Source organism: Ambystoma mexicanum, chromosome 12 (genome assembly GCF_040938575.1).
Source record: "Ambystoma mexicanum isolate Mex_15411 chromosome 12, UKY_AmexF1_1, whole genome shotgun sequence".
Classification (NCBI taxonomy): Eukaryota; Metazoa; Chordata; class Amphibia; order Caudata; family Ambystomatidae; genus Ambystoma; species Ambystoma mexicanum.
The window spans coordinates 539,311,778-539,324,762 of NC_090936.1; the positions used below are offsets into that span (position 1 = coordinate 539,311,778).

Below are 12,985 nucleotides of genomic sequence, written 5' to 3' on the forward strand. Positions count from 1 at the left end.
AGTGCATTAGGAACAGTGCAGGCTTTTCAGTCTGACGAGTTTCCACCTCTTGCTCAAGCCACTTATCAACAATGCGCTTCTACTGTAGGTTTTCCCTACAAACACGTGTCCCCAATCCTGATATGTTAGGTTGAAGCACAACCCTACCTTTGTGGCACTAGGCAAATGCGTGTGTACTTATTATCATAAAACAATACTCACAATCTGACCCATTGTCTTTCTCAATGTTCATTTTAATTGTGGTCTGCCTATCTCCCTGTCTCTATTATATCCTGTGGATGCATAGCTCGCAAATAGGGTTGGACCAGTAGTTTGCTTATATGTTTAATGCTTAAAACACTCTTGGGGATATGTGGACCTAGGCCAGGCAGTATCACATCACCCTTTTTGATCGCTGGTAGGTTTTGCTTTCGCTTGTCTGCAGGTTGCGGTACTTTCCAGATCCCCGTGGGTGTGTTTGCTTGTTTGTGTGCCAGCCTAGCGACGTCCCTTACTTTCTCTTTCACTCTCTGCTGAGGGGAATTCTCTCTGACCCTGGCAATGCCGGGGTACTTTCCTGGAGCACCGTATAAATGGGGCTGCTCCGGGTGCTGCGAGGCAGATGCCACGACTCAGTACAGGGGTCAGCCCTTGATCCACAGTTAACCATTGCCCCCCGGAGGTCAGATCGTGACCCCGAAGTCATCTTTGAAGCCAAACGTCCGCTCTTGATCTCGACGTAGTGACTCCCAACCAGGAGGGCCACAGAGATGGTTTGTGCTCCTAACAAACGGGTGAGTGCGACGAAAGCTCCGGCTGCTGCGACTGCGAGGGGGTGGGAGACCCCGGCCCAGGCATTGGGGGGGGGGGGGGACGAGTCACCGTGAAAGCTGAAGTAGTAGGACTGCTGGGGGAGGGGTGTTAACCACTGTGCAGAGATACCAATAGAAATAAGAGTGAGAATAAGAAAGGGGAGGTTCTGGTGAGAAAGGCGCAGGCAGAGCAAGGGAGTCGATAGGCGGCAAAAAGAAAGAAGGGAGTGAGAGATGTGTAAGGAAGAGGTGCAGAAAAGACGCACAGAGAGCGGGAGAAGGAGGGGGGGAGAAAAAGAGACAGGGAGAAAGGAAAAACATAGGAGAGAGGAGACGCCGAGGTCGATTGTAAAATAAAGAGTCCGTCAGAGGGAGGCGGGAGAGTGGGAAGAGAGCATGCGTGAAAGCTGACTGGCAGAGGGGCAGGGGTTAGTGAAAGAGAGAAGGGGTTTTTGGAAGAGTACAGTATACCTAAAAGAGAAAGAGAAAACGCCCGAACAGGGACACATTTTTTTTAAAGTATGTCATTGATCTTCTAAACGAAGTTCTCAAGCCACGTTCCACCATTTCTCATCCTCACACGTAATGCCATACCCTCACTTTGCATATTAAAATCCTTTGATTCGTTGCCTAGCAGCACACACCTTCGACGGTGCTGCACCAGGTGTTCTTAACTAATAGCCGAGTTATGTCAACATAGGAACTAAAGGGGCTTCGTGCAGTCAAGAGTATCGGGGATGGAGGAAGGGAGGGGGTTCTACGTTTTTCCCAGCACGCGACATGCAGTCTACCGACCTACAAATGAGAGTGCGGCGAGTGTGCACCCATGGATGCTAGACCTTATATGCCAACCACCTGCTTGCCATACACTTGCAGAATGTCTCTCATTCATAATCACATCCTTTAATACCACCTACCCTAATTCTGCAGGACACTCCCCAAGTCCCATCTCCCCTCAGCCCCACCTAACAAACACTGCAGTATCCTTTATTTCACTTAATCAGTAGAGTCGTGTCGCTCCCATTGATGTAGCCATGAGAGAAATAAGCAGAACCTCAGCCTGTTGCATGCACTAAATACATGGTCAAAATGATGTTTATATGCATTGCAACGCTGCAAACTGTAGATCAGTGGGCATCTTAGTGTATTGCACTCCTAAAAGAATCACCTCGAGGGGATACATTTATCAGCTGAGGAAATAAGGCATAGTCATGCAAAGTGCTTTGGCCAGGGTCACATGCTTTGGTTGTTCAAGTGGAGAAGCTGGGATTTTAGCTCAGATTTCCTGGTTCTGGAGTTTGTATCTCTTGCGGCAGGCATATCTCCTCCCATCCCATCCATAGTTTTACCTCCCCGTGAAATGCTTTCTGCATAGCTGTCTTTCAAAGGCTACACTAGAGCCACATGTTCATTAACACTTACTTGGAAAGAAACAAATCTCATGATAAATCAGCACGATAATACAAAACAACTCATGTTTCACTCCGAAAGTGTAAAAGGGCACAACAGAGAATGTGCATTTGCAAAATAAGTCAAGGCAAATTAGCAGGGATATTTCTCCTCTGTGAAAGGGACAGTGAGCTAAAGACTTGGTTGAGACTCTCCCAGGGGCCATCCGGCCAAGAACAGGTCAATGGGCTGTGTTTGTGCTGGTAGAGAGACTCCCAGCCCCCCACTCTGTTTTGCAAATTAGCAAAGTACTTGCCTTGAAAATGAATCTGTAGTTCTCCTCACTGCAAGGCAAAAACCAGGACCAACGCAAACACTGGTCAGTATAAAAGGAAGAACTGACAATTAAATTACTGAACACCCAGAGATCACCTGAAACCAACGGAGCACCCACTTCTCGTGTCCACATCCTCACGCCACACACACCCAAAGGGCTAGTGAAACAACCCACCCAAGGACTTGCAAACCCCAAAGCCCTCTCTAATCATACTACAAACCCAATAGCTGCAAACAACTAACAACAAACAACCCAGGCACTGGTCGTCACCCTTACGGACACAAGTTCAGTGCACATAACAAAGCCCACCCAGAAAGCTCACATGCGCAGCCGCCAATTCCTCCTGGTTCTGAGAGCATCAACAGATGAGCACAGATTCTATCCTATCCCGCTCTCCCTCACAAACCAAACCAACACACTTTTCTTACAGAGCCACGTGAGAGCCTAGAGACCATGCAAAAGGTAGCAGTGCGCTGTATAAGTCAACATAACATAACACCAAGGGAAACGATTGTGTACATATTTAAAATCCGTGAACTTCTCTGATTTACCATGAGTAACTATTTGAGAAGTTGACAAACTTGGTGAAAAAACCCATGCTTCACACATATCATTTCACAATTGATTTGTCTGGTGTGTCCTGATACAATGAACATCATATACTTTAAATGCACCACAATGAAGGGAGCATAGCTCAGGGGGCTGAAGGCCTGCTGCAGGGTATCTGTGTGAGTTTGTGTCTGTGCGTGTTTGAGGGTGGAGGGGGGGTGATCTCTCCGTCACAAGTTGAATTTTGGTATAGTGGGCATGGTTTCTTTATCCTTTTTCATTAAAACGGCTGTCCTTTCAATTGCTCATAACATCTATTCATGTACCACATAGAGAGAATACAAACTCTGGACCTGTTTATAATGTGCACAAATGCTGCGACTATGCTTTTGAAAATGCTTACTTAGTTCCATCTGCTAAGACCATTCCCCTTTGCTCATAGGGAATCAAGGAAGGGCTAATGCGGTATACACTTCTGCAAGCCAGAAACTTTACAGGTGTAAAGTCATTCCCCTTTGCTCATAGGGAATCAAGGAAGGGCTAATGCAGTATACACTTCTACAAACCAGAAACTTTACAGGTGTAAAGCCATTCCCCTTTGCTCATAGGGAATCAAGGAAGGGCTACTGGGATATACACTTCTACAAACCAGAAACTTTACAGGTGTAAAGCATTCCCCTTTGCTCACAGGGAATCAAGGAAAGGCTACTGGGGTATACACGTCTGCAAGCCAGAAACTTTACAGGTGTAAAGTCATTCCTCTTTGCTCATAGGGAATCAAGGAAGGGCTACTGGGGTATACACGCCTGCAAGCCAGAAACTTTACAGGTTTAAAGTAATTCCCCTTTGCTCATAGGGAATCAAGGAAGGGCTACTGGGGTATACACGCCTGCAAGCCAGAAACTTTACAGGGTTAAAGTAATTTCCCTTTGCTCATAGGGAATCAAGGAAAGGCTACTGGGATATACACTTCTGCAAGCCAGAAACTTTACAGGTGTAAAGTCATTCCTCTTTGCTCATAGGGAATCAAGGAAGGGAATGTGATATACACTTCTGCAAGCCAGACACTTTACAGGTGTAAAGTCATTCCCCTTTGCTCATAGGGAATCAAGGAAGGGCTACTGGGGTATACAGGCCTGCAATCCAGAAACTTTACAGGTGTAAAGCCATTCCCCTTTGCTCAGGGAATCAGGGAAAGGCTACTGGGATATACACTTCTGCAAGCCAGAAACTTTATAGGTGTAACTGTGATGAGAATGTCCAGCTAACAATGCCGGAATGTGGTTTACCTCGTACTGTGTGGTTGCATCATTTTTTAAAACTTTTGTAAAATTGTACTTTTCTTTTGTACAGCACCATGTTGATAGCCTGTTTTAACGTAAAAATAATAGCAGTCTAAATGTAAAGTAATTTCTGATGTTCCATCTGATAATGTTGCAGTGAAAAAGTCACCAGATAGGCAACCTTTTTTCCCTGACCTCTAAAATTCTTTCCCCAAATATTGTAAGGGGTATAATTATATTTTATGACCTCGAATCTTAGAAATTTGGGGAAAGTGTTTGATTGTCTGGTGAGTGAAGTTTTAGGGAAATGTTGCCACCTGGCGGGCATTTTCACAGGGACATTGTCACTGGACACTATTCCCGAAGAACACCATTTTGAAGGCCAGTAATGTTGGAAAGTTAATGCCCACTTTTGCCATCTAACTTCACACATTAATTCGGAAAATAAGCAGGACAAGTGCTACTGCATTGCCCTTAGCAGTTATGAGATTTCCTGGCGGTCTTGTTTTTCAGCTCACAGCTTTTTTCTCCTCCACACAATAGGGAAGTTTAATTTTCCCAATATACATGCAGATCTGCCAGTAGAGGATTAGAAGGGTATCAGTCTGGGGACCAGGCCTGGGGGATGACTTGTATGGTTGAGGTTCTGCTGTCCCTATTACGGGACCCCTAAACATTTTGTTTTCCCCCTTTGATTTTAAGGATCACTGACCTACGTTTAGAGGGATTTCTATGGAAGTCTAGGAAAAGTCTGAGACACTTTTAACCCCAAGCACAAAGCAGGTGGGTGCAAATATGGGCTTTAAATGGTGCTTGGATTGTGTAGAAATACCTGGGCATAGTTGATGCCACTCAGGATACTGGATATGCATTCCAGCATTACGCAAAGAACGCCCAGAGCTACCTGGGAGCTGCTACTAAACAAGCCACTGAGCAAAGTATCAGTATACAAACCCACAGTTAGGGGCTGAATTGGGAATGCTCCACTTAATTTCGGAACCATCAAATACTGCGTCCACCGAAATAGAGACATCATCGTCTTTACTTCTCTACATCAAGGGCCAAACTGCACCGGTCATGGTGCAATGGGTTTCTAATATGTCTCACTGTTTTTGGAAACTGGGCAAACTTTGCCCTAGCCTAATAACACTGCAAAGTTTCTGTAATCTGACCCCAGATGTCCAATCACCTTGAAAGGGAACTGGCAAACCGCCTTAGGATTTATCGAGAGTACAATATATTTCTAATCGGTCGATCAGTGTTGGTCATTAGTGCCTTGTGGAAGTCCCTGGCCACACAGCGGTGAAAGAGAAATTACACTTTTAATGCACTAGACCGGAGCTTCCTCAACACTCACACTCGGCTGTTGGCAAAGAGAGCTGAGACAAAGGTACTCTAAGGTGCTGTTGGCTCTCATTTCGATTGGTTGGCCCGGGTGGGAGGAGGCAGAGGGCTTATTGGGACATGCCAAAAACAACACAGTACAATAACAAGCTCAATAGTTCAGCAAGGGGCCTTTCGCTTTTGTATTAACGAGTAGCAGCCCTAATGATGGTAGGAGTAACAGCAACCGTTACTCTCTAAAATCAGAGACATACACCTAACAAAGAAACATAGTAAAAATGCTCAGTACAAAAAGAGAAAAGATAAGTCCACAAGGAGCCTGCTCCCAGATCCCACTCTCAAGGCTCCACGGAAATGTTCGGATAATGATAATGATAATGATTTATTTATATAGAGCTTATGCCTAAGCCCTGTACAGAGAACATATTTACATACATATGTCATCCCAACCTAAGTTGGTACTCATTTATCGATCGCAGAAGAGTGTGAGAGGCTGAGTTGGCCTTGCCAGGATTCGAACCTGCAGATCACACATAGATCGCATCAGATCAGTGGTACCACAGTAAGGAGCACTGATAGCATTATTGCTTCATGTGAAAAGGAACTCTAAGGCAAAATGCACACAATGTGCAAAGAAGATTGAAAGATATCTCTTTTAGAGTTAGAAGATAGTTTTACTCACGGAAAATATACCCCAATTGGGAATGGGAATTACTTTTGTACGCCCAAAAAAAAGAAATGTACTCCCTAATAAAATACTCAGACTTCAAAATCTTGTGTGGAGCCCTGGGAAATAGCTAGTCAAATATTAAAGGAGCAAAAAGAAGCGATAATACCTGCACAGGGATTCAGACAGCCACACCTATCCAAAAGAACTCTAGGAAGAGGTTGCTATAGTAACGGGTGGTTCTTAGTGTCCTTCACTGTCCGGTGGTTCTTGTGCACTCCCGAAGGGTATCAGTGTAGTTGGTAGAGCATAGTCTGGCGACCTCACAATGTTCCTTGTAGGGCTTCATAAAGTGTTCCCGGTCAATTCTAACAGTTGTTGTGGAAATGCATAGAGACACTTAGGATTTTCCCAGTCTAATGTGGTTCCGCTTTCTCATGATGCTGCGGAAGAAGCACCAATCCTCCCCAGCCCAGAGTACTCTATGTTACTGTAGGATGCCAGGTATCACGGGCCACCAGAAATAAAGACCATGTCAATGAATGGCAAAGTCCTGACCTCAAGGTGTCTGAAGCCCAGAGTACTGTGTGTCATTGTAGGATACCAGGTATCACTGGCCACCAGGAATAAAGACCATGTCAATGAATGGCAAAGTCCTGACCTCAAGGTGTCTTGATGACTAAAGTGGATGGTGCCAACTTTATGACTGTTTCTGGAACAGAATTTTGAAGTTAATGACTCTGGGCTTTTGGGATCATGGGGTCTTTCATGGATACCAAGGACTTGGGATGGTGCATATCTACACAGCTCGACACCAAAGCGATCCCTGTATCATTCAGGTTCTAGGGACTAGTGCTAAGGCTTGACACAAGGGCTTCCAGCAGATAGATTAACCCCACGGAACACACTTTGCTGTAGAGGGACATCACATTGTTCATGGGGGTTCTTGCCTTCTTATTCTTGATGTTGCTCTCCAGTCCTGTTAGCAATTCGTTCTGAGAGGTTTCCTGCTATCCCTGAGTCGGGATTCTTCTAAGGAATATTGAAAAATGTGCTGGTGGTGGTTTTCATTCACCAAAAGGAAACAATATTGGATTGTCCATACCTGGACAAACGGCATATGGGCACAAGGAAGAGACTTAATTTTGAAAAAGTGTCTCTCACAAACTAATTTCCCTATGTATGAATCCTGAAGTCTTAGATAATGATTTTCTCCTAATCCTTCTTTCTCCTGTGCAAAGCAAAGGGGGTGTCACCCCTTGGTGGCCATATTTCTCTTAATGATCTACCCCTTCCCTAAGTTTTTTCTGTGCTCAGTACACACCCAAAACAAAAAAACAAATGAAAAGCCACTAAAAGTTTGGCAATAGGGTGGAATTGGGTTGGAAATGTAGAATGCGGCATCTGCTTCTCCCCAGTAAGAGCACAGTTCTCGCGTGGATCATTTCCATGGTTTTTGGCTTTGAAGTCTTGGGTAATGGTTGTGGGTAAATGTGCAGCACAGGCCATCTCACAGAGTATATAACATAGGTCCGTTCTCCTCTCCTTCGGCGAGACAAAAAGCACAATCGGACCTTGTCCCTTATTGGAGCTCCATAAGTGGTCCCACAAATAGGAAGAATAGTCAGGCTGCAAATCAAAAGCAACAAGGAATGAGTAATTCATATCTAAATGTTTGGCCAGCACAACACTGCCCCACCGATGAAGGACATTAGGAGACGGCGGAATGGAACTGCCAAATAAAGAAACACAATTAATCGAACTTTTTAAGAAAAGAGACTTCCGTGAGGGAAGTTGAACCTTTGATGCATGGTCACTGGGGCCAAGCAGCATTGCCCTAAAAAAGAAAAAGCCCTAGTTCCTTGAGAAGGGCAGAGACACAATCGAGGAGGAGGAACTCCTGGTGTAGGAAAGACAAGATGCAGAAGGAGAGCAGCCCATTGTGAGTCCATGGATGTTGAGTGATGAGCAACACTTTGTGCATCCGAATAGCTGCAGTCAAGACCGTATGAAGCAAGAGCTACACTGCACTCTAGGGGCTGTTGTTATAACCCCATAGCCTTTGACAACAATGGAACAAAAGTTTCCAAAACAAGTGACAAGCTGCATTGTGGGAGTTTCAAACAATGGATACAGTGCAGTCTAGGAAGTGGAGACACAACTCCAAAGCATTTGCCACCAGAAGAATTGACTGAGAGCAACAACATACAAGCGGCATTCTAGGAGTTGAAGTTATAACCTCCTAACATTTATACCCAGGTCAACCAGGCTTTGCGAAATAACTGAGACACTGCATTCTTGGGGTCGGAGTGAAAAGCCCCCAGTGTTAGCAGCTATGACAAAGGGTTGAAGTAAGCATCACGTGACCTTCACAGCCAGGGGTGGACGCTTCTTTGAAAGAAAGGAAAAAAAAACCACTGCAACCTGATTTTAGTGATGCAACCTATAGCATTGTGAAGCCAAGTGGAAGTGCCTACACCACAGGTGGGCATCCTGTGCCCTGCAGATATATTGGCCTAAGACTCCCATAATCCTTCCCCATTGACTATGCTGGTGAGGGATGATGGGAGTTCTAGGCCAAAGCATATCGATGTCCACATGTTGCCCACCATTGTTCTGGATAAACATTCTGAAAAACGACACCAATTTCATTACGTTTTATAAATATACTTTCGTTTTCTTTCAAATTCTTTATGATAATTCGCCACCGGACACAAAGGTGAAGAGGTGGAAGGGACAGAGGGATGAGCGAGTCAGGCTTAGGCGGTGGAGATGCAGATGGGCTGTTCAGATGTTGTGGGGCTCAGGTGGAGAACAAAACCCCACATGAGTGGAGATGGCGGGAAAGGCAGACACGAGGTAACAGAGATGAAAGATATCGAGAAACTACTATAGAGGCAGCCACAATGGGAAGGGAGTCACATGGATGGTTGGGAGGCCCTCGATGACCCTGGTCGGTGTGCGCTCTGTATAAATGCAAACAAATAAATAAATATAAATAAATAATGGAGAGAACACCCTGATAGATTGCAAGTTTCTCAGGTCAAGTTGGGGATAGAATGGAGTGGGAGACCTGAGAGAGTGAGGCAGGCATGGACTGTAGGCACAGGTGCATGGGAAGAAACAGAGATGTAAGTGGAGGCACACAGATAGTGTGATACACAGATAGAACGGGAGACACACAGATGGAGTTGTGGAGTTCTGGACACACAGCTAGAAGGGGTGACACCAAGAAGGAAAGGGAGACACAAACATAGAAGAGATGCACGAACAGAGGGAAGACACACAGATGGAATACAAGTCACACCGATGAAAGGCGAGAAAGTGACACCCAGATGCAAAAGGGGACACGGATGGGCGATACATATAGATGGAGGGAATGACAAAGGGGTAGAGGGATGGGCAGAGAAACGGAGAGACTGGCACACAGATGGGGTACACAAAGCTGGAAATGAAGACATGGGTAGAAATAGGGACATGGAGATGGAGAGGCTGTCACACAGAGGGAGGTGACATGCCAATGAACAAGGGAAGCACACTGATGGAGGGGTTAACTCACAGACCACAGAATGTATTGTATTGCAGTAGTCAATAATATAGCGCCTTTCCCCATTTATATGTCCTCAACGTGCTTTGTGGTAGGTATGCCCTTGGGTATCTAAGTCCAGGTATGGGACATTATTAAGAGGAGGCTTAAGATGCATGTGTGCATATGTCCAAGATTAGGATTTAGGAGGGCTGTCTAGGCTCTAGTAAGCAACCCAAGAGGTCAGGCACATGGGCGGGTGCTGAGGGAGGTCACGACAGAGTACTAGTGCAGAAGACTAAATATGTAAATATGTACCCAGCTAGATTGAATTTGACGTAAGTCGTCGCTGTATTCTAATAGTAGAGGTGTTGAGGCAACTCTGGTGTTTCAGTGCAAAAATACTGCATTTGTCATAGTTGTTGCTGCATTCTAGAATGCGTGGTTAGATAGTTGTGCTTGCGGCAGATGGCCACCAAAGTGGTGCATTTATACATACCTTCAGTTCAGATGAAGTTATGTTTGATGTCGCTCTGTCATCCGATCTTTTGTGGGGAAGAGAATGCCAACTACCTTAGTTGACTTTTCTAGACACTATGGACAAGCAGGCTACGCCTGGTCTACCAAGTGAAATAGAATGGTTGACATAGAACCTCTTCTAGGTGGGGCAGACAGGCTACCACAGAAACTAAGCTAGTGGGATTCTTTGAGTGCAATAGGCAGGTTACCTTTATAGTCTTACCACATATCTTCTACGTTCTACAAAACGCCAACCAAAGCAGTTTAATAAGCACAATATCAAGGATACCTGCATGTAACCATTGTGCTTTACAATGGCTAATTTAAGCAGTTTTCGGTGCAGTGGTGCGTTAACAACATATATCTTCGAGCATCATGGGCAGGCTAACATGGTAGGCATACATGCTCTAAGTGTGCCACATGCGTTAACTTGCATGTGCAGATGAAAGTGTTGACATGCTGATGGAAGGATTGATCAACAGATAAAGGTGGAGAGTAAGGGATATATTGGGAAACACAGAGATGCAAGGAATGGGGGCATACACATGTACAAAGAGACACATGGGGAGGAAAGAGACATGGATGATGATGAGACAAATAGCATTGAAGAATGGGTGAAGGAGGCAGAGGCAGATGAGGGTAGACACACAGGTGTGGCAGTGACTTACAGGGAGTAGTTGACACAGCATAGGAGGGATAACAGATGTAGGGGACACCCACACATAGGGTGAGTCCCACAGGATGAGAAACATGGATGAGGGGGGGACAAAACTGGAGAGAGGATATACTGATGGACTAGGGGAGCAATGTTGGGGCACGAGACAAAGGAGGAGAGGAGAAGAGGGGAGGGAGGAACTGCTGGAGCGGGGACACACATGTTGCAGAGGAGGATGGAAATCGAGGGATACACAGAGATCGATTACGTTTTAGTAGGTGGCTGTAGTGCACGCTGCTGCAGCTCTGACTGCATTTTGCCTTTGTTTATTGTTCCCTCTGACAGTATGGCTACCTACCCCACTCCCCACACCAATTACATGAGCAGCTTTATTTATTCCAACCAAAATAAATTAAAAGTGAAGAGGATAAATTGGTGCCAGTGTTGCGTGACAATTTAATAGAACAACTGAGTGCAGGATTTCTAGACTAGGATAGAGTGGGTTTTCTCCAGACCAACATGCAGTCAATGAAGATTTCAAAGTACAAACAGAAGAAAAAAGAACATGTAGGCGCAAGAGAGCCAGTGTAGTTTGAAGACAGTGCTGCTAATGTGTAACTTGAATAGGAATATTTGAACACCATTCCATTGTGTTTCTTTGTATCCATCAGGTGCATCTCCAGAAGAGCTGTCCCCAGGAACAAGATCCCTGCCTTCTGCTCGCGCCCAGTGGACAGTACTCTGTGAAGGGGGAAGGCGGGCTAGGGAGCCCCAAAGAAATTACCACACCGGCGGCCACCACGTTGTCAAATGCCCCCTCGCTGGCCACCTCAGTCACACTCTCCCGTGTGAGCCAGCAGATCAAGGAGGATATTCTGCGGGATGCCAACCTGCGGGGATGTGATCTGGAGCGGATGTGTGGCAGCCGGGAGGTGGAGGCTAGAGGCTCTGCACCATAGGACTCTTCTAAGAGCGAGACTGGCAGGCAAAGCCTGAACCCAGCACCATCACAGATTCCACTGAACATAAAGTAGCCTGTAGAAGCTTGTAGTATGATCAAGCTCCCTCTGCCTGCTTCCTTCTCCCTGTGTGATCTGCAAGAGCGTAAGAGGATCCGTGTGTCAAGCAGCCACTGTGCAAGCCAATGCATAGTCAATAATCATTCAATATCTGCTCTTAATCCTCTGCCCCTTGTCACACGGTCGCTATCATCAATTATGTAAATATTGTATAGACGTAACTTGTATTGAATTTAAATTGTAGATAGAAGGCTAAATAAAGAGTGGTAATGGAAACATGTGGTAATGCTGTTGAAATATTGTATCAGCACTACCCGATTCCTTAACCATGCCATCTTGGCAGAAGAATTAACCTGTTTATGGCATCAATACTAACCTAAGTATTCAAGGTAATGACACGTGTTATCCTTTAGAACTTTTACCAGGTCTACAGGGGAGTGCCCTGGCTCACATTTGAACTGTTTCCATATTAATCACATGTATGAACTGGGGGGTGGTGGAAGACATGGGGGAGAGAGGAACAGGTCACTCGAACACCAATTATTGCCATCTAACCACTATCATTCTGAGGTTCAAACGGAAGGGGAGGTAGTGGGAAAATGGGTGACAGACCCACGCCGAATAGACCTAGTTGGTACTCTGCATGTTGATAACCACCAAGGCGGTGACAAGTGGTTTCAATATTCAAAAAGCGAGTTTCTTATGCACTATATGACCTCCCTGGTAGATTCCAGCAGCTAAGGAAGGGATTGCATAGGCCACAGTCTCAGTAGAGATAACCCACCTGTCTAGTAGTTCCCCAGAGTTCAAGATCACTCTTCCCAAATGTCTGGTAAAGGACAGGGTTTATAGGAACACCTTTGGAACAGGAATTCAACTCAAAAGGGATAGTCTGAGCACACCTTT

General features: G+C 45.4%; 1 long non-coding RNA gene across 1 annotated transcript; it reads left to right on the forward strand.

Moving 5' to 3' along the window:
- The first annotated feature begins 385 nt into the window (after positions 1-385).
- LOC138513758 (uncharacterized) lies at positions 386-12,355 on the forward strand. Its single transcript, XR_011281809.1, has 2 exons — positions 386-773; positions 11,732-12,355. It is a non-coding gene; the product is annotated as an uncharacterized lncRNA (long non-coding RNA).
- Positions 12,356-12,985: the final 630 nt, after the last annotated feature.